We start from the raw sequence: 19,857 nt of genomic DNA on the forward strand, positions 1-19,857 counted from the left end.
CTCCTCCATAAAATGGAGATTACAATGGCATCTATCACATAGAATAGGTTTTTTTTGAGACAGAGTCTTACTATATCACCCTCTGGTAGAGTGCCATGGCATCACAGCTCATAGGAACCTCAAACTCTTGGGCTTAAGTGATTCTCTTGCCCCAGCCTCACAAGTAGCTGGGACTACATGTGCCCGCCCCAACGCCCAGCTATTTTTTGGTTGTAGTTGTCATTGTTGTTTGGCAGGCCCAGGCTGGATTTGAACCCACCAGCTCCAGTGTATGTGGCTGGCGCCCTAGTCACTGAGCTATAGGCGCCAAGCCATATTTTTTCTTTAATATGATATATTTTCTACACAGAGAGGTATAGATATCTCAGCCTCTGAACTACAGATACAGAAGGGAGAGAATGCTCAGCTCCTTCGTATGGACAGTGAAGACAACATGAGCCATTCACCCTCAGCAATGGGGTGATAAGAGCCATTCTAGGGGAATGAGAGGTACAAGGTTTGAGAACCTTCTTAATATAAGAAACCTTGCCAGGAGCAGTGGTTCATGCCTGTAATCCTAGCACTCTGAGAAGCTGAGATGGTGGATTGCTGGAGCTCAGATATCTGAGACCAGCTTGAGTAAGAGTGAGACCCTGGCTCTAGTAAAAATAGAAAAACTAGCCAGCTGGGCATGGTGGCAGGTGCTATAGTCCCAGCTACCTGGGAGGCTGAGGCAAGAGAATCCGTTGAGCCCAAGAGTTTGAAGTTGCTGTGAGCTACATTGCCACAGCACTCTACCCAGGGCAACACAGTAAGACTCTGTCTCAAAAAAAAAAAAAGAAAAGAAAAAAAGAAAAAGAAAAGGAAAGGAAGAATCCTGCCTGGCCAAGGTATCACTGGCTTGATTCATTCAGTCCTTGTCCTGCCAAATACTTACTGTAGCAATATTGATTATCTCCTAGAACTTCACATTTATTTCATCCTCACAATAATCCCACAGAATCAGCTGTAAAGATATTACCAGAGAAGCTGGTAGGACCTGGATCTCCCACCTCTTTTTTTTTTTTTTTTTTTTTTAATTTGGCCGGGGCTGGGTTTGAACCCACCACCTCCGGCATATGGGACCGGCGCCCTACCCGCTGAGCCACAGGCGCCACCCATGATCTCCCACCTCTTGACTCTGTGCTCCATCTAGGGGTGAGTAGGGACCCACCCATCTTTGCCCTAGGGACACTCTGCTGAGGAAGCTGCAAGGTAGTTGGATTGGGGGAAGAGTTCAGGTCCATAATAGCAGGGTGACTTAATACAGGTTGAGTCAGTGTGTTATTTGGGGAAGACACTCTTCAGGGAAAGGGCTGCCCATGTCAGACCTGGCTCATCCTCTTTCCTCTTCAAACACTCCCACTTAATCCCTGACCTCCCTGAGTCAAGACACTATTGCTAGAGCCAAAATGTGCAGAGTCAAGTGTACCTTGAGCCTGCAAACAAGAAGTTGTAGGTGCCCCAAGGGTGGAGGTGCTGGCCTGGAAGTCACAAGAGCTGCCTGGGTTCAGGGCACCCTGCACTAACTCTGTGGAACTGGGGGTAAGTCACAAAACTTGTCCAGGCTCTTGATGGCCTGGGGGCATCATCCTGCACTACTCACAGGGGAAGGGGACAGGGCTTGTCAGTCCCATCCTCAGCTTTCAAGCCAGCAGTCAGGAGCCCTGAGAACTCTCTGGCTCAGCTGCCAACGTGCTGGGCCTCATTCCCCTTCATTGTAAAGTGAGGATGTTGGACTAATCATACCTAAGATGACTGAGTTTGGACAGCCTGTGATAATCTTCTCTGTGCCAAATTACCCTAATTCCTTCCACCTTCTGTCATTTGCCTTCCATTTCTTGGCCTCATATACATCCTTTTAAAGGCTTTTGTCAGTTTAGTTCAATCCAACACTCTCCAAGCAGCCAGGATACACTGGACATTGAGCTGGCACTGGAAAATCAAGGGTGCCCAAGATAATTGTTTCATAGTCCAGTGGAGAAGCCCTGAGTGGGGAAGGAGCAGGAAAAAGCCCACCAGGCCAGAGAGGGTCTCCCTAAGGAGGTTTAAGTCTGAGGAGGCCCTCATCCCCTTTCAGAAAGAGTAGAGACAAGGGGTGGGGGGGCTGACTAACATTTTTGCTTGTTTGTTTTGTTCTTAAAGATGGGCTTTCACTATGTTGCCTAGGTTGGAGTGTGGTGGCCATTGACAGATGCAATCACAGCACACCATGGCTTCAAACTCCTAGCCTCAAGCAATCCTTCCACTTCAGCCTCCCAAGTGGTCAAAACTACAGACAAGATCCACTGCACCCAGCAAGGGGTAGTAAACCTTAGTCATTTTTTATAGGCCCAACACTGTGCTAAATGACTGAAACACTTACACATAGTGCTTCATTTCATTCTTTTTTTTTTTTTGAGACAGGGTCTCACTCTGGGTAGAGTACCATGGCATCATAGCTCACACCAACCTCAAACTCTTGGGCTCATTCAATCCTTCTGCCTCAGCCTCCCTAGTAGCTGGGACTACAGGTGCCTGCCATAACACCCAGCTTGTTTTTCTAATTTTTGTAGAGATGGGGTCTTCTTCTTGCTCAGGCTGGTCTGGAACTCCTGAGCTCAAGGGATCAATCACACCCCCCTCTGGTAGCCTACCAGAATGCTAGGATTACAGGCACATTTTATTCTTAAAGCTTTTTTTCTTTTTTGAGACAGAGTCTCATTTTGTCGCCCTTGGTAGATTGCCATGGTGTCACAGCTCACAGCAACCTCAGACTCTTGGGCTTAAGCGATTCTCTTGCCTCAGTCTCCCAAGTAGCTGGGAATACAGGCACCTGCCACAATGCCCGGCTATTTTTTGTTATACTTGTCATTATTGTTTGATAAGCTCTGGGTGAGGTTTGAACCCACCAGTCCCGGTGTATGTGGCCAGGACCCTAGCAACTGAGTATAGTTGCTGAGCTGGCACATTTTATTCTTATAACAACCTTTTGAATTTGATTAAACAGTAAGCCCATTTTACAGACAAAGTAGACAGGGTATTTATGACCATACTATACGGTCAAGCAAAGACTCAAATTCAAGTCTGCCTCGCTCCAGAGCCCATGCCCTTTCTGCCCAACTAACAAAGTGTGAAGTCCACAAACAGCTGAGACTTACTGCGTAGAGTCTGGGCCTTGCTGGCCTTTTCTGACTCCTCCGAGCCCCTCCTCTGACCCACAGAACTGCCACTTTAACAGACATAGCCCCTCAGAGGGGTTGGTTTGCATTCATTTTTAATGGCCCAGCTGCTGTGGTCTCTCTGCCTCCCCATGGACTAGCCTGGGAGTTTCTCTGCTACTGAGCACTCTCTCTGTGCTGGGGCCTGTCAATGTTTAATGGCAGCGGGGATCTTATCTCAGTTACTCAAGTCATTTAGATTACTCCTGTAGGACCTGGGCCATGGGGGGAGGCAGCAGATGGCAGATCCATCAGTCACCCCTCTGCTCTGTCAAGCGGGGAGGGATTATTGGAGCTGAAAGAGAGGGTGAGAGAAACAGAGGGTGGTGAGGAGACCATGCTATCAAGGGACAGAGAGCGTATTTGCAAGGCTCTGGTGACGTTCTTACCCTGCCTCTTCTGGGCCACCTTCAGTGGCAGGCATTCGGGGATGCCTGGTGCACACACTCTCAGAGCCCTTCTGGGGGGCCCAACACAGGGGACAAATAACTGTGGAACTTGATCACACATGTCTTTGAGCCCATTTTAGTGTACCCTGGGCATCTGAGTCTACTTATTTTCAGGGAGAAAATACAGCATCATTTGTCTCTCTTAGGAGCTGTTGAAAACAGGGACCTCAGGTAATCCAGGTACATAGTCATGTTACAAAGGTCACACTTCCTTTCTTTTTCTTTTTGAGGCAGAGTCTCACTTTGTCACCTTTGATAGAGTGCTGTGGTGTCACAGCTCACAGCAACATCAAACTCTTGGGATTAAGTGATTCTCTTGCCTCAGCCTCCCAAGTATCTGAGACTACAGGCGCTCACCACAACACCCAACTATTTTTTGTTGTTGTTGCAGTTGTCATTGCCTGTTTAGCAGGCACAGGCTAGGTTTGAACGGGCCAGCCCCTGTGTATGTGGGGGTAGTACTATCTGCTCCCTATTGTGAGCTGGGGGTAGTCCTCATGTACCCTGCAGGAGAGGGACAGGCTCTAACCACTCCCTGGGGCTCAGGGAATGCCTGGAGCAGATAGTAAGTTCTATTTGCAGAGTAGAACATCATGGTTCAAACACAGCTCCAGAGGACACTTGGATATTACTTACAGACCTTGTCTAATGACGCATCCTCCAAGCAGGGAGGGAGGGCCATGGACTTCCTGCCTTCTCCAATTTCCCCTGCTCTCTGAATTTCTTATATCCTGTCCCAATTCCTCACCCTCTTACCTACTGTCTATTCAGGAACACCTTGTGCCCTGTATCTGATGTGTCACTCATAGCCTGGAGCCTAGAAAGTGGTCTTGGGGCAAAGGGAGGGGCTTGGAAAAAGGACATAGGGACCACCACCGATGCCAAGGACCCAGAGAGGCTCCTAGCTATGTGGGTTGGAGGACAGGGGATGGGAGTGGGCCTGGGTCCCTGGTAGGGTCCTTTCTCAGCCGTATTTCTGCAGGTTGGGGGAGGGGTGCAGGTAGGAGTGATTTCCTAATTATTTTTACTTCTAGTTCGATGGAAAGAAAGCTAGTTGAATGGACTAAAAATAGGCAGCACATCAGACAAATGTCCTCAAAGCCTAAGATCCTTGATTCCTAGGTTGGGGGTTTTAAGGTTGAACTTGTAGATATGGGAAACCCTGAAGGACATTTCTGGAGCCCTGTGGATCCTGATACTAGTAGTATCCTGACACTAGTAGTATCAGGATTGAAGGCATGATGGAGATGGCTCTGGGCTGCTCTGCTCTGAAAGTGTCACTGGCTGGGCTTGCCATGCTGATGAAGTCCCTCTTCCCGATCTCTTACTTTACCCCTCACATACATTCTTGGTCTCCCCATGAAATGCTTCATAACCTTTACCCTTCCCCAACCAGAACACCAAAGGTCCTGAAATGCATCTGTCTGAGGAGGCCCACATACAACCCAACAGCCCAACTGGCCATATCAAGTGCTCGGATGATGGTGCTGACCACAGGTGCACCTGAGAGCCCAGAGAAAGACGAGAGCGAGCCAGTTGGGCTCGGCAAGGCCTATTGGGTGGAAGGGGCCTGCAGGATGTGTGGGATTTGTAAGAGCACAAGGAGGGAGTCTTTTTTTTGACAGTCTCACTTTGTTACCCTTGGTACAGTACCATGGCGTCACAGCTCACAGCAATCTCAAATTCTTGGGCTCAAGTGATCCTCTTGCCTTAGCCTCCCAAGTAGCTGGGACTATAGGTGCCTGCTACAACACCCAGTTATTTTTAGAGACATGGTCACACTCTTGCTCAGCCTGGTCTCGAACTCCTGAGCTCAAGCAATCCACCCACCTCAGCCTCCCTGAATGCTAAGATTATAGGCATGAGCCACTGTGCCCAGCAAGAGAGGGGAGTCTTGAGGCAGGGGGATTGTGCAGCTTGTCATAGGCCCTGTTGCAGTGCATAGCTGGACTGTGCAAGGTGGTCCAACATTCAGGTCAGCAGGTGGAGGAGGGGCATGGTAAGACCCAGCCTCCAAAGTGGAAGACTTCTTGGGTTTTGCTCTGGCTGGGGTCTCTGGGAGAGTCCCCTGAGGGCACAGTGAGGTGGTTACTATCTTCCTGCCTTTGTGACCCCTCCCTCACTAATGGACTTTTATCCAGTAATATTGATAAAAGGAAACTGATTTAGGATACTGATCCACTCCTTGATGCTATTTATCAAATGGTTACTATGTCCCCGGCATTGTTCTAGGATCTGGGGATACAGCAGTGAATAAAACAGAAAAAAATCCCTTCTTCAGGGAGCTTACCCTCAGTGTGTACGCAGGGAGGCCTGATAATAACCAGGAGAAATAAGTGAAGTATGTACTCACTCTGTTACCAGCGCTGGCTGCTCCAGGAAACCCAGACAGAGGAGAGGGTGAGATTTTAAACAGGGTGGCCACAAGGTGGGAAGGCCACAATCCCTGCCCCAAGCAGGTCACCATCTGATGGGTGGCTCTCAGCATACCTAAGAATCCCCAGATGGACCTGTAGACTGTAGATGCCCAGGCCCCACCCCAGAGAGTCAGCTTTAACAGGCCAGAGGTCAGGCCCAGAAGCGTGAGGCCATGTGGACCTGCTTTAAGGAGCACTGCTTTCTAGGGAAACTGAGTCTAAGGAGGATGACACTGATTTCTCCCCCCTACAAAGACCCTGTGGGAACTCCACGAGGACTAGACAAAGGGCAGTGCCGCCAGCGCCAGCCTCTTGGCTGTGGGGCATCTTTACTTGCCGCTCCCTCTTTCTGGGGCGGAGGCCCAGTGCCCATCCTCTCCAGAGAAAAGAGCAAGCTTGGAGTTCCCAGCCAAGCCCTCAACAGGAGGCAGCTGGGCCTGGCTGGAAGGAGGGGAAAATCCAGTCTGAGGCAGAAGCACGGTTTGGGGTTCTGCCACCTGAGTCAGTTGTGACAGCCCAGGGGCAGCGAGGAGTGGCAGAGCCCAGCCCAGACCTTTGGGATGCTGCGTCTCAGTATTTTATAGTGATATAAGCTCTCATCTTCATGGTCTTGGGCACGACACTCTTGTACAGAAGGGGAGATGGACTCTGGTAAAAACTTCCTGGGTCTGATCTGTTTATTCCATAACGTACTTGCTGCGTATGTACTTGTACCATACACCGTTCTAGACACTGGGAATGTCATTGTGAACAGAACAGGCACAAATCTGTTCTCTCTCTGATGTTCTATTGGGGGAAACACAGTGAACAAGATAATACACAGAATACATGTTTCTATCAACGATAAGGGCTAAGGTGAAAGAACAAGGTAGGGAAAGAGAGATAAACGGTATCAACTGTGAACATATTATTGAAAGTTTGAATGTGATGGCTGGGAGGGCTTTGTGGAGAAAAGCCACCTTTGAGGGAAGCATGAGGATCTGAAAGAACAGAATTCCAGCCTGTGGAAATGCCAAGAGCAAAGGCACTGAGGCCAAGTGGCATGTGGTTGGAGCTAGGAGAGCGAGGGAGAAAGCGAGGAGATGGAGTCAGAGGTAGCAACCATAAAAGGCCTTGTAGGCCATAATGAGGACAGGGGCTTTTACTCTGAGGCCAAAGGGGAATTTTGTCAGAGGAGTCACATGATGTGACTTATGTTTTTAAGAGATTGCCTCTGGCAGCTATGTTAAAAATAAATGAAAGGTGAAGAGAACAGAACAAGTAGGAGGCCACTGAAATATGTCATTAGGAAAAGGTGGCTGTTTGGATGGTAGGAAGTGATTAGATTTCTTTCTTTCTTTTTTTTTTTTTTTTTTTGAGACAGAGCCTCAAGCTATAGCCTTGGGTAGAGTGCCCTGGTGTCACAGCTCACAGCAACCTCAAACTCCTGGGCTTAAGCAATTCTTTTGCCTTAGCCTCCCAAGTAGCTGGGACTACAGGAACCTGCCACAATGCCCAGCTATTTTTTGGTTGTAATTGTCATCGTTTAGCAGGCCCGGCTGGATTCAAACCTGCCAGCTCTGGTAATATGGCTGGCGCCTTAGAGCTACAGGTGCCATTAGATTTTTTTTTGTTAGAGTCTCACTCTGTTGCTCTGGGTAGAGTGCTGTGGTATCATCATAGCTCACAGCAACCTCCAACTCTTGGGCTCAAGTGATCCTCTTGCCTCAGTCTTTTGAATAGCTAGGACTACAGGTGCCCACCACTATGCCCAGGTAATTTTTTCTATTTTTAATAGAGACAGGGGTCTCACTCTTGTTCAGGCTGATCTCGAACTCTGGAGCTCAAGCAATACACCCGCCTCAGCCTCCCCAAGTGCTAGGATTATAGGCACGAGCTACTGTGCCCAGCTGATTGGAAATTTTTAATTTGCTGATAGATAAAATGTGGGTTGTGAGAAAAAAATTCTATGTGCATATGCCAGGCATTACACGAAACTGTTTATGTGCAATATCAGTAAAATTTCAAACTAATCACATGAGTGAAATTCTGTTGTTATACTCTACTTCACAGATTAGGAAATAGAACCTAAGAGAGGCCAAGTAACTTGAAAAGTCATATAGTTAGCAAGTGTAGAGCTAGTGTTTAAACTAAGTCCTCCACCAAAAGTAGGCCCTGAGCTCTTAGCAACTACACCGTAAAAGTCTCATCCATTCATTCAACAATCCTTTGTTACACATCCACTCTGCTCCAGGCATTGGTCTAAGGTTGAGGGAACAAAAATGAGCAAGGGACAGTTCTCGACCTTGAGGAACTGACAGTTGGGAGGAGGAGACAGACGTGAATAGAAATAGAAACAGCGAGATAAGCGTGCTAAGCCCTAAGCTCTCAGACCAGACTGTGGACTGAGGGAGGAGGGATGAGAAAAGACCCCTCAGCAGAGGGGAAGTGTGGGCTGGATCGCTGAGACTGAGTAGGACTTTGACAGAGAAGAAAGGGCAGAAAATACATTCCTTTGCATGTGCAAAGGCAAGGAGGTGCAAAGACAGGGCACAGAGAATTGCAAAGACTGTGTGGGGAGCCGTGTGAGGATGCCTGGGAGGCGAGCGATGAGAGACAAGTGAGCAGGTCAGTCAGGAATGGCCGCAAAGAGCTTCCCTACGCCCTGCAATTGCTGCAGGTTTTCAAGGCAGAGTGGAACAATTAGATTTCTCTTTATGTGGACGGTGGACTTCAGGCCAGAAGATGCAGTTTCCCTGTTTCACTATGCCGTTCCCTGGGAAATCTGGTAAGACTGAGAGAATCGATACAGGTTTCCAGGAAACAGTGCTCTGCCTGTGCGCGTGTGTCTCTCTGTGTCTGTCTATAAATAACACCCAGATTCAGTGCTTGGCTGAAGTCTCCCCCAGGGCCCACACTCCCTGAGCTGCCTCAGCCCCTCCTCTCTGCTCCTGGCCAGGCTCAGCCCTAACACGAACCAAATTTCACCATCCAGCAGGCAAGGCAGGAATGGGGGCCAGGCCTATAATCTCTGTCTTGTCACCACGCCCCTGGGACACCCACACCAGTGTCCAAACTGTGGCAGGAAGGATGAGTTTGGCCAAAGGAGGAAACAGGGAGATTATTAAATCCAAGTGGAGTATGAACTGACTCCCCAGTGGATCAGAAAGGGGACATTCGTTTGAAAACCTATATTCAATGGTTCGTGTACGAGCATGATCGCAGGAAGAGAATGGATGAGGCAGTGACCCTCATCTCACCCAGCTCCATGATCCTTCAGGTCCCATTAGTGGGGAGAGAGGGACAGAGGCAGAGAAAGGCAGGGTACGCAGGCATGTACACTTATGTCTATGTACAGTACATATGAACAGGGACAAAGACAGACACAGGAAATAGGGACAGACAGAGGGAGGCAGAGACAGGAAGACAGTCAGAGACAGATAGACAGGGCCACCAAGTGTGGGTTCAAACCATGGCAATTTTCAAAACTCCAGCAAAGGCAGCCCTGATGGAAAATTACCCAGGATTAATAATACACTTCTGAGTCTAGTCCAGATCCCCACTCAGAAATTTGTGCCATCTGCTCCCCTTTCTTATCAGCCCAGGAAAGAAACTAAAACAAAACCAAAAGAGAAGTAAAATTTAAAAAACCAGAGGGACGGTAAAATGGGGGAAAACCCAGATCCGTGTGGGTAAGTACAGAGGGCAGGTCCCTCCCAAGTTGCTTAATAACTCCTTCTGTTCCCAGCCGGGGGAGAACCTAGGTTTCCAATAGCTCTTCCCAGGCCTGAGCCTTATGCCAACAGGTCAGGGCCTGGGTGGGGGATGGCCAGGGTGCTCTTTCCAGGTACTGGCCGCCTCCATCCGCCTCTAGCACTAGGTCTTGGACCAGCTCACTGGCAGCAGTCAGGCTGCCCCCCCAGGCCCCAGCTCACCAGGGCTGCTTTGGGAGATAGTGAGTCCTGTTCTCCACGTAACTATAGATCGAGGGACAAGCTGTGTGACCTCTGCAGATCCCTTCTCTTTTGGAAAAGGGGACCAGGCTCCTTATCTATAAAATGGGAATAAAATCATTTGCTCTGCAGACTCACAGGACTGCTTTGCCAGCTGCTAAAGATCTTTGTGAACTGTGCGTGGAGCACAGCACAGGGATTAAGATGTTCCACCAGCTCAAGGCTGGCTCACATTCCCATCACCTCCACCAGGCTCCAAACTTTCCCAGGGATGTGCTTTCGTGGAGGGTGGGCCTGATTCCAGGTGTCCCTGAGAAGACCTGGGTTGGATTGCCTGTCCCTCTTGGGGTGTGTGTGTACAGAGAGTATAGGTGGGGGTAGAGGCAGGGAAGGGGCCACCGGGGAGAAGAAAGGTTTTTCCAAAAGGCCTTTCCCCCTGGCCTGAGGAGCACCCCACAGCCTCTTCACTGACCCCAAATCTCCAGACTCCTCTGCGGCCTGTCAGGCATCCAGGCAAGAAACCAATCTGGTAGGGTAGGGGGAGAAGACGACTCTGGGGGTGTCCTCCTCCCTCTCCCCTGTCTCCTCAGGTCCAGCCCACACAGTAGAATAAGAGGCCCTTAGCCAGGACACAGGAGGGAGGGACCCAGCAGACCTGGCCCACCACCCTGCTTGTAAAGTTGATCTTTCCCTCCCATGGGCTCTTATAGTTATTTACAAAGTCTTGTCAACAACCTGCCATAGTCACATAGATAACTATATAAAGTAATAACTAAAGTTGGAGCTTATAAAACTCAGCATCAGTATCATGATTATAAGACAAGTAATCAAATTATTAATTCCCTCCATTTGTTGGGCAAGCTGTTAAACATTGGGTACATTTCAAATGTAATCCTCCCAACAACCTATGGGTGCGTGTGCCCCAATTGACACAGAAGGAAATTGGGGTTTTTCAAGGGCAAGAAACTCGACCTTGGGCAGTGGTGAGTGATAGAGTCGGACTGTCCCAAGAGTCCTGGACTGGGAAGCCTATGTTCTTGGATGATAACCTCTAATGGAGGGCATGCAGCTGATGGAAGTGAGTTACTGTATCTTCAAATCTACTCAAAAGACCCAGAGAACATCTCCATCAAGTCAAGTGCTTTACATGGAGTGCTTTGTCATTAAATAAAATTGTAGGCCAATGAATTCTGTGAGCAACGATTTGTGAGAGGACCCTATGTCAACTGGGGCCAGGGAGGCCTGTGTGCAGGGAGTGATCATTGTAAATACTCCTCTGTAGAGGCAGGGAGACTGCCAGCTGCCTGAAAATAGCAAGAGCTACTGTCTGTTTCGGATCTGCCCTGACCAGATTGTTGCACACCCATCATCTCACAGCAACTCTATGTTGTTCTACAATTATCTCCGTCTTAAGCTGAGGCTTAAGTGCCCTGCTGAGGATAGATCATTAGGAACTAGAGGAGCTAAGAGTCCAGGCCAGGTCACTCCTGAGCCATCCTCTTCCTGACGCTTGCTGGTGCATCACACATTTCAATAGCCTGTAGCTTAGACAGACAGATGGAGAAATCCTTCCAGAAAGACAGGCTACCTTTGCTCTGGCTCTGCACTCACCAGGCATCACCAGGAGGGAATAAATGACTTGAACCAATTCTCAGCAGTACCCTTCTGGACAAACTCGCTTGACCTCACCATAAGGATCCTGGCAGTATTCTGTTTCCCCATCCACTTCCTGTGTGTTTGGCTGGCGCGAGCCAGGCCCCTGGATGTTAACCGACTCCTGTGACCTGAAATATAAAACAAAGACAAGTTCTAGACCTGTCAAAACAAGTCCAGGCTCTGTTGTTTTCACCAAGGTTCTGCCTCCAGGAATCAAGGGGGTGGGAAGGGCAGAGGCTACCTGAGGAGCCAGTTCAGGCTAGAACTTGGGATCTGGAGCCACAAGTCCTGGCTCTGCAAACCACAGTAAGTTACTGAACTCTGAGCTTCATTTTCTGGTTTATCTTGTAGAATAAAGGTGTGTGAAAGAGCTTAGCAAAAGGTGTGTAAAGTGCTTTGTGGTCTGTTCTGCCCATGGTACCCTTAAGGGTAGGCGTCGCAGTGGGCCTCACTCCTGTCACATGACTAGACTGGACTGCCCTCCAGGGTCTCAGAGGAATCCTCCTGGCCACCTACCCTAGTCAGGAGCCTTCCTCAGGGCTTGTCACTCTGTGACAACTGTCCAGCACCTCCCCCTGCCCTGTAAACACCTTGTCTGTACCCCAACAAGGGAAGGATGATCACTTGTGGCCCTTCAGTAGAACTTTTTATGAAAATGGGGATTCTGGGCAGTGAGGAAGCAAGAAGGGTCGGCTGACTGCGCAGATGGAAAGGGCCTCAGTGAGCTTTGTCTACTTCCCAGTTTCAGCTCATCTTTTCTGCCTGGGTGGCTGCAGGCTGTCAGCTGCCAGCCTCTCTCAGACCAGCCTGAGGTGTCCTGCTGGAGTGTCATCCTCCAAACTCTTCTCTCCTGCAGGTGGAGGCCATGCTACCCCACCTGCCCCTGGGAACTGGTCCCACCTGTCTCTGCAGGTAAGGATTGCAGGCTGATGACTCTTGAGCAATCCCTTGCCTCCAAGCAAGATGGCTGCTTTTGCTTTTGTTTTGTTTGTTTTGTTTTGCCTCCTTATCCAAGAATCTAAGGGCTGTTTTGTAACCCCTCAGCCCCTTTCCTCTGACCACAGAAGCAAGCAGAACTTCCTCTGTCCTGGGCCTCACGCTGACCTGAAGAACAGGAGCATGGGGCGGGGCATGTGCTGCAGGGGGGAGTGACAGGGGGCAGTCCCCCAGTGGATCCTCCCTAGCGTGGGGCACATAGAGCCACTCCTATGGGGCTGAACACGGAGGCACTGGTTCCTAACCGTCTCGCAGTACCGGGGCAGCCTCTCCAAGCACAAAGACCACCCTGCCTGGCCACTGCCTGGAGCCCGGGGCAAAGCAGACAGGAGAAGCCCCACCCACTGCTTGGCACAAAGCCCAGAGGCACACACAGACACGGTCATCCTGCCCACACGCACCCCCATGCACACACGCCCAGAAAAAGTCAGACAGGTGAGAAATAGTGACTAGCTTTAAATACACAGCTATTTGCGACCTTCGGGGACCTTGGTGCCTTTTCTGGGCTTCAAGACACACCTGGCCAGGAGCATGACCTGTTGAGACCAGACTCTCCCAGCTCCAAAGAGGGCGGAGTGAGCACCAAAATGGAGCCCTAGTTCCCCCTGCTGGTGAGATTGGGAACACACGCCAGAAGCCCCTCACACGAGAGCTGGAGGGAGCTTCCTCTGTGCTGGGTCCTGGGACCACAGAAATGAAAAAGGACATTTCATGTTCTCCTTCTCTCCTTTTCTTTCAGGGAACCAGAATGATTCACTTCAGTTCATTCTCCAAAATTCAGGATTTATCTCCCTGTCATGTGGAAGGAAAGATGCAACTCAGAGAGATTAAGCACATCTCCCAGAATCACACAGCAAGTCAGGGGCAGCACCAGACTGGCCTCCTTCACTGCACAACTAGTGGGGAGGCAGAATTGTCCAAACACCAGGGAGCCCACCTGACTCCCCAAAGGGAGACCTCGTCTGGGTCCCCACCTCACCATGTTCTCTCTGGTCAATGGCTAACACGGGATCATTTCTATATTCTGTGCCTACCTGGGAAACACTTGGGCTGAGGGAATCACTGTTGTCCACCAGATACTCAGTGGGAGACTCATAATGCATGCAAGATGGACCCTCTTCTGTGGAATAAGTGCCGACTCATAGGTTGAGGTCCAGAAGGGGATGTAGCTCCTTGGGGAGCTGCAACTCATGGAGGAGACAGGCCAGATTGGATGGCCAAGAAGTCACATCCCTGCCTTCAAGCAGGGAGCAGCACCAGATTTCCAGGGGGAGGTCAAGCAGCCCTGAGGGGAGGTTGAGGTAGGCTGGGTTCTCCAGCAGGGAGTGGGCACCAACCTAGGGGCACTGCCTCCTTGGCAGGCATCTCCTGTATCTTCCTTCCTCCATGCTCAGCACCTCCAAGATTATAAGTGAAGTTTACTTGCCTTGCTAATAGAGGAGCCTCTTCCTCTGTTCTAGAGAACAGACAGCTTGACACAATGCCCATTTCCTGTTTTTCTTGGGCCAGGCCACCTAGGTCTCCATTCTCCTGGATACCCCTAGGACTTGGGTAGTGAGGTCTATGAAAGGAAGCTAAAGGCTGCAATTAACCTTACTGACTGTTGCTTCCAAAGAAACCTTTTCAGAGTTTTTGGTCAGGATCTGGGGCTCTCTGCACTCCCATCTGATCCTGGCTCTCTGCCCTTGAGGCTGTGCAATTTGAGGAGTGTGCATCAAGTCCCAAGCTATGAGTTGTGTCACCTCTCCAGGCTGTAGGTTGGCTTCGTGGTAACTACTGGAGTCAGTATCCCCCAGTCCCCAAAACTCAGTTTCCCCACCTAATGGAGGGCTTCCTTCCTGGGTCCTCCTCCTCTCTGATTTTCCTGTGTGGCCAAGATTCATTATCAATAGATTCCATCACTGGGCAGTGGGTAAATACCTCATTCAGGGAAACCTCTACTTACCGAAATATGATGATTATAAGACAAGGATTTGGAGCAAATAGACCATGCTCTGAATTCCAGTTGAACCAGTTACTATCTGTGTTACCTTAGGCAATCCGTTTAACATCTCTGAAGCTCAGTTTTCAGATGTCGGTTGGGATAACAGGTCCTCTCTCAGGGGGCTGTGCAGGAATGAAATGGGATTATGTTGTGACTCTAAGCACAAATATTAATAGTTTGTGTAACATTGTCATTATTTCTTCTTCAAATGTCACTGTGGTTTACTTACTCTCCTACTCTGAGTTCTGGCTCAGAAGTTCTGTCAAGAAGTTTCAGGTTGACTAGGGGTTTGAGTGGGGAAGGCCCCCAGACACTGGCTGCAGGAGCTGCAGCCACATTTGAGAGCATGGGAGCTACCACCGTGTGTTCCAAAATATCTAGAAACAAGGGAGAGAAAGCGGGGTGTAGTGTAGAGTGTATTCCAGGCTCTGAGCTAGGTGCTCTGCATATGAGGTTTCAGTTAATACAACTTGTTTGTGGTAAGATGGCATTATCTTTAAGCCTGGAGGTCATGAGACATGTCCAAAGCCACATATCCAGTCTGATAGAAGCTGCTGGTGGCTCTGCAGCTGTTCTATTATTTTATCAGAGTAAGAAAAGTTTTAGCTGAAACATGGCTGCCCAGAATGAAGACTACATTTCCCAGTCTGCTGTGGGGTGGGGTGTGGCCACATGACTGTTCTGGCCAAGGAGAAGCAAATGGAGACACCAGACAGCAGTTTCAAGAACCTTCCTTCAGACACAGGTGTGTGTCTGCTCTCTGCCCCTTCTTCTTTGTTTCTCCTTCTGTTCTGCAGCTTGGTAGGCACGTGCTACCTTAAGCCATGAGGACAAGGGCCAATCACTACCAGTAGCAGAATGGCTACCACCATAAATCTTCTGTTACTCTCATTTCTACCTCATCCAAACTGATGTGCCCTGTAAGTGACAGAGGGGGAGCTATGAACCTGTGTCAATGAGCTCTTAAACCCAGGCTTTGCCACTATACTATGAGGTTCCTAGGCCCCTCTCTGTGCTCCTGCTGAACCCCCATCCGCCCTTAGGCATGAAGCATTCTTTGGAACTCTGAACGGATGGTATTGAAGAAGGAGAAGCTTATCTAACTGTAGTTCTTCAAACTAATTCATTCCCAGGATGGCTCAGGGAGGGGCCTTTGCTGGATCCAAGGCAGCTTGGTGGCGAAAGGAAACTCCAGCCTCTGCCACAAGACTGGCCACACAGCCCGCCTTGTGACAGGTGAAGGCAGCACACAGGTAACCCTGGGAGTCTTTCTAAACTTCTCTGGCCTGAGACCCTCAGTTTCCTCTGACAGACTCTTTTGCTGGGGCACCTCCAAAGAAACTTTGCCAAGGGAACCTGCTGAAACAGGTGAGCTTTGCCCAGGAGCATCCTCTTTCTGTGAGGAAATTGTTCCAGGAGCATTTGAGCCCAGCAAAATGTCAGGTGAGCAAGGTGTGGCCCCTTCTGATAGGAAGTATGTTTTCTTTTATGTAATCTCAGCAGGGAAAGTTGCCAGCTTCAGGGCTGTATGGGACTGAAGGTAAAACGACTGTAAGACCCTTCTGGTAAACTACCAGAGCCTTCACATCACTAAGGAGAGCAGGTAACCCAAGCCCAACCCCCAACCCACAGCAGCTGGCTATTTATCTGGGAAGATGCTATTACAAATAGAGAAGATATATTTACTGGCTGGGCAAGGCTGAGGACAACTCTTACACTCTCATCCTCCTCATTTATAAGATGGAGATCATGGTCACTCCCTCTCAAGGTTATTGCGAGAGTGAATGAGATTATGAATACAAAACACTCAAAACCTCTAAAGCATCTTCAAACGGAAGATGATGGACTCTGCATTTGTACAGTAGAAATATCAGTACTGTGTGCTGGGTGCAGTGGATCACCCCTGTAATCCTAGCACTCTGGGAGGCCGGGGGAAAGAGGATTCCCTGAGCCCAGGAGTTCAAGACCAGCCTGAGCAAGAGGAAGACCTCCGTCTCTACTAAAAACAGAAAAATTAGCCCAGCATTGTGGTGGGCGCCTGTAGTCTCAGCTCCTGGGGAGGATGAGGTAGGAGGATCAAATGAACCCAAAAGTTTGAGATTGCTGTGAGTTAGGCTTACGCCACAGTACTCTAGCCTGGGCAACAGAATAAAACTCGGTCAAGAAAAGAAGGAAGGAAGGAAGGGAGGAAGGGAGGGAAAGAAAGAGAGAAAGAAGAGTACTATGGTTGATGCTGTTGGTGCCTCATCAAACTTTCACTGGACCTGTGAATTCACACCAGCTGCTGTGAGAGGTGGCTGCTGACAGCTCACGGTTACTACCTATCCAGACACTTCCCTCGACTGAATGGAAGCTGCCTTGCTTGGGGTCCTGAAGCCAATGATTGTCTGACATAGGAACATGAAAGTCCAGCCCCCAAGCTAAAGACAAGATTACCTCCAGTGAAATGCATGCGCCAGAGCTTCTGTGGAATCAGGTGGAAGCTCAACCACAGCTGAGACCACAGCTTAGCCTGGCTCCTTCCTTCTCGCTCCTCTTTTGTGAGTTCTTCCTCAATCGATCACAGGTGCTCAAATCTGTTTCAGCATCTTCTTTTAGAGAACCTGACCCACAAAGTTGCTGTGAGGTCTAAATGATATAATATAGATAAAGAGATTATACCAGTGATTGGCATATATTGAGTATTCAATACATATTAAGAAATGGTTACTATTTGTAAGATTGGAGCATCAAGAACCTCTTAGTGTAGTAGTAAGGAATGGAAATCTGGTAGGTTGACCAAAGAATTGAATTTTATATGCTAAGGGAAAGCGGTGAGCAAAGAGGGGCCGCAGAGTTTCTTTTTATATCACTGGTTCTCTCAGCCTTGGGCAATAAGGATCCTTACACTGCTGATGAAAAAGTTTTAGTCATTACATACGTATACCAGCAGAGGGCGCCATTTCCATACAGATACGTTTCTCTGCTGCTAATCTGAAGCAGGTTTATCAAAGCAGCCTGCATTGGCCAGGAAGATCAGGTAGGTGACAGAGCAGAAAGTGCCTTAAGATTGGCATGGATAATAGGAGAGCGCAGAGCACGGAGAAACTTTGAGTTAAGCTTGTCAGGGAAGCTTCCCTGGAGGTGAGACCTGGAGCTTGGCACTCAGGTACCAGAAACAGCGAAGGAGATAGCACTCCTAGGGAAGCCACCGGCCCAGGCTAGGTGATTAGACCAGAGCAGGGCAGTGGCAAAGAGGAGGCCAAGAGACCAAAGAGGAGAACAGGACCATGATGCTAGCCAAGTGATCTAGAGGGAGGACAGTGGGCCCACTGACATGGTCAGGAAGGTCAGCTGTCTTGACTGTCCTGTTATGATGTCCTCTGCAGTATCCTCACTTTACATGGCTCATCCAACAAGCCATAATTCTGTAGGATTCCTGCTTTGCATGGATTCCAGAAACCAATACTCAGAGGTGTTGATAGTGTCAAGATTCCACTGGCTCTTTCCATTTAGAATAAAGAAGCCAAGAAACACCCCAGAGCTTGCCCTTGATTCTGACCTGCGGGTTGTGTATATCTATCAGGCAGGGTGGAAATTAATGCAGAGAGAATAAGCCAGAACGTCCTAAGGACCAAGCAGAGTAGAAAAATAAGTAACAAATTTGAAAGCGGACAGCTACCACAGACTGGAGTTCAGTCCTTGTTGGAGGTGTGGTTGTGGTTCTGTGATAGTGGAGTCTTCAGGGTTGTCCTGGACAGAACTGGTCCACGGTCCTAGAGCCGGCAGTGACGGGCAGAAAACCACAGCCTGGGGCTGGTGGGCTGCCTTCTTCTGGGGAGCCCGCAAAATTCTCCAAGAAGTTGCTTATGAGGGATGTGCTGAATTCATGGCAAAGCCTTGCAGGGCTTGCTCAGACCTCGCTGGGAAGCTGCCTCAGGGGAGTGCTGCATGCTGAACTTTGTAGGAGACTGGGCGGGATCACCCCGTGCCCCACCAGTAATACACCCAAGGGGTGCAGCTGAACTCGCCATGAAGACGCCTGCCGGAGCACGCGGGAAATTGCTGGGAGAACTCCACGGGGATTCAGAGATCGAAGGGCAAGTGGGAAAGAAAATGCAAGAGTCTGCCCGCTTCCTCCGGCGCCCTCTAGTGACAACATTTAGCATTGCACCAGCTGGCAAGAGAAATGTTCCGAGTATCTGGAAAAGTGGGTATGGAGCCAGAAGACAATAGATTGATAACTAGAACAGGACATTAATGAATTCCACTGGGGAGTGTAAATCCTCCTTGGATAATATTAGTTGAGTAAATATTTATGCAAGCTGAGAAATGAATCAAAATAAAGAATAAATTAGAAAAAGATGAATTGTAAAACAAAAGGCAAAGAACAATTAAATAGTGCTTTTATTTAAGACTAAATAAAACTACATTACTAAATGTAATCAGTAATGTGATATGAAATTCAACAGAATTATACTACACTTGATCTTAGCCAAAAGGCTGAGAAGTGATCTCAACAAAATTATAAAAAATATCCTTAATATTATATATAATAAATATTCTATGATTATAAACTGGGGTTTTTGTATCACTATTTACTTTGACAAAAACTAGAACCCAAAGAAAGAGTGCTAAAAACTGGGAGGTAGCAAATAGTATTCATTTATCTGAGGAGATGTCAGTAGATGTGCCTTTATTCTTGATGTTAAGAAATTTAAGAGATTGGCTTGGCACCTGTAGCTGAGTGGCTAGGGCGCCAGGCACATATACCAGAGCTGGCAGGTTCGAATACAGCCTGGGCCTGCCAAACAACAATGACAACTACAACCAAAAAGTAGCCAGGTGTTGTGGTGGGTGCCTGTAGCCCCAGCGCCTTGGGAGGCTAAGGCAAGAGAATTGCTTAAGCCTAAGAATTTGAGGTTGCTGTGACACCACAGTACTCTACTGAGGGTGACGTAGTGAGACATTGTCTCAAAAAAAAAAAAAAAGAAAGAAAGAAATTTAAGAGATTAAAAAAAGAAAGGTTATTCTACTAGTAGTTTTCTACTAGTAGAATAAAAATTGACTGAAAAATTCCCAAACTAGAGAGGGGAAGAGCAAGAAAAAATTGATTAATATAACAAAAGAAAATAAAGAGGAACAAAAATATATAATGCATAAAATAAAATTATAGTAAATCAATCATACTAGTGAGGAAAGTAAACTGAATGTTTTTTATAATGT

General features: G+C 48.5%; 1 long non-coding RNA gene and 1 pseudogene across 1 annotated transcript; one reads left to right on the top strand and one right to left on the bottom strand.

The window, feature by feature from the left end:
- Window positions 1-1,395: 1,395 nt before the first annotated feature.
- Window positions 1,396-19,138, top strand: LOC128597520 (uncharacterized). Its single transcript, XR_008383266.1, has 3 exons — window positions 1,396-1,563; window positions 12,529-12,584; window positions 13,408-19,138. It is a non-coding gene; the product is annotated as an uncharacterized LOC128597520 (long non-coding RNA).
- LOC128597749 (uncharacterized) lies at window positions 19,032-19,146 on the bottom strand (annotated as a pseudogene).
- Between the last annotated feature and the right edge of the window lie 711 nt (window positions 19,147-19,857).

Source organism: Nycticebus coucang, chromosome 10 (genome assembly GCF_027406575.1).
Source record: "Nycticebus coucang isolate mNycCou1 chromosome 10, mNycCou1.pri, whole genome shotgun sequence".
NCBI lineage: Eukaryota > Metazoa > Chordata > Mammalia > Primates > Lorisidae > Nycticebus > Nycticebus coucang.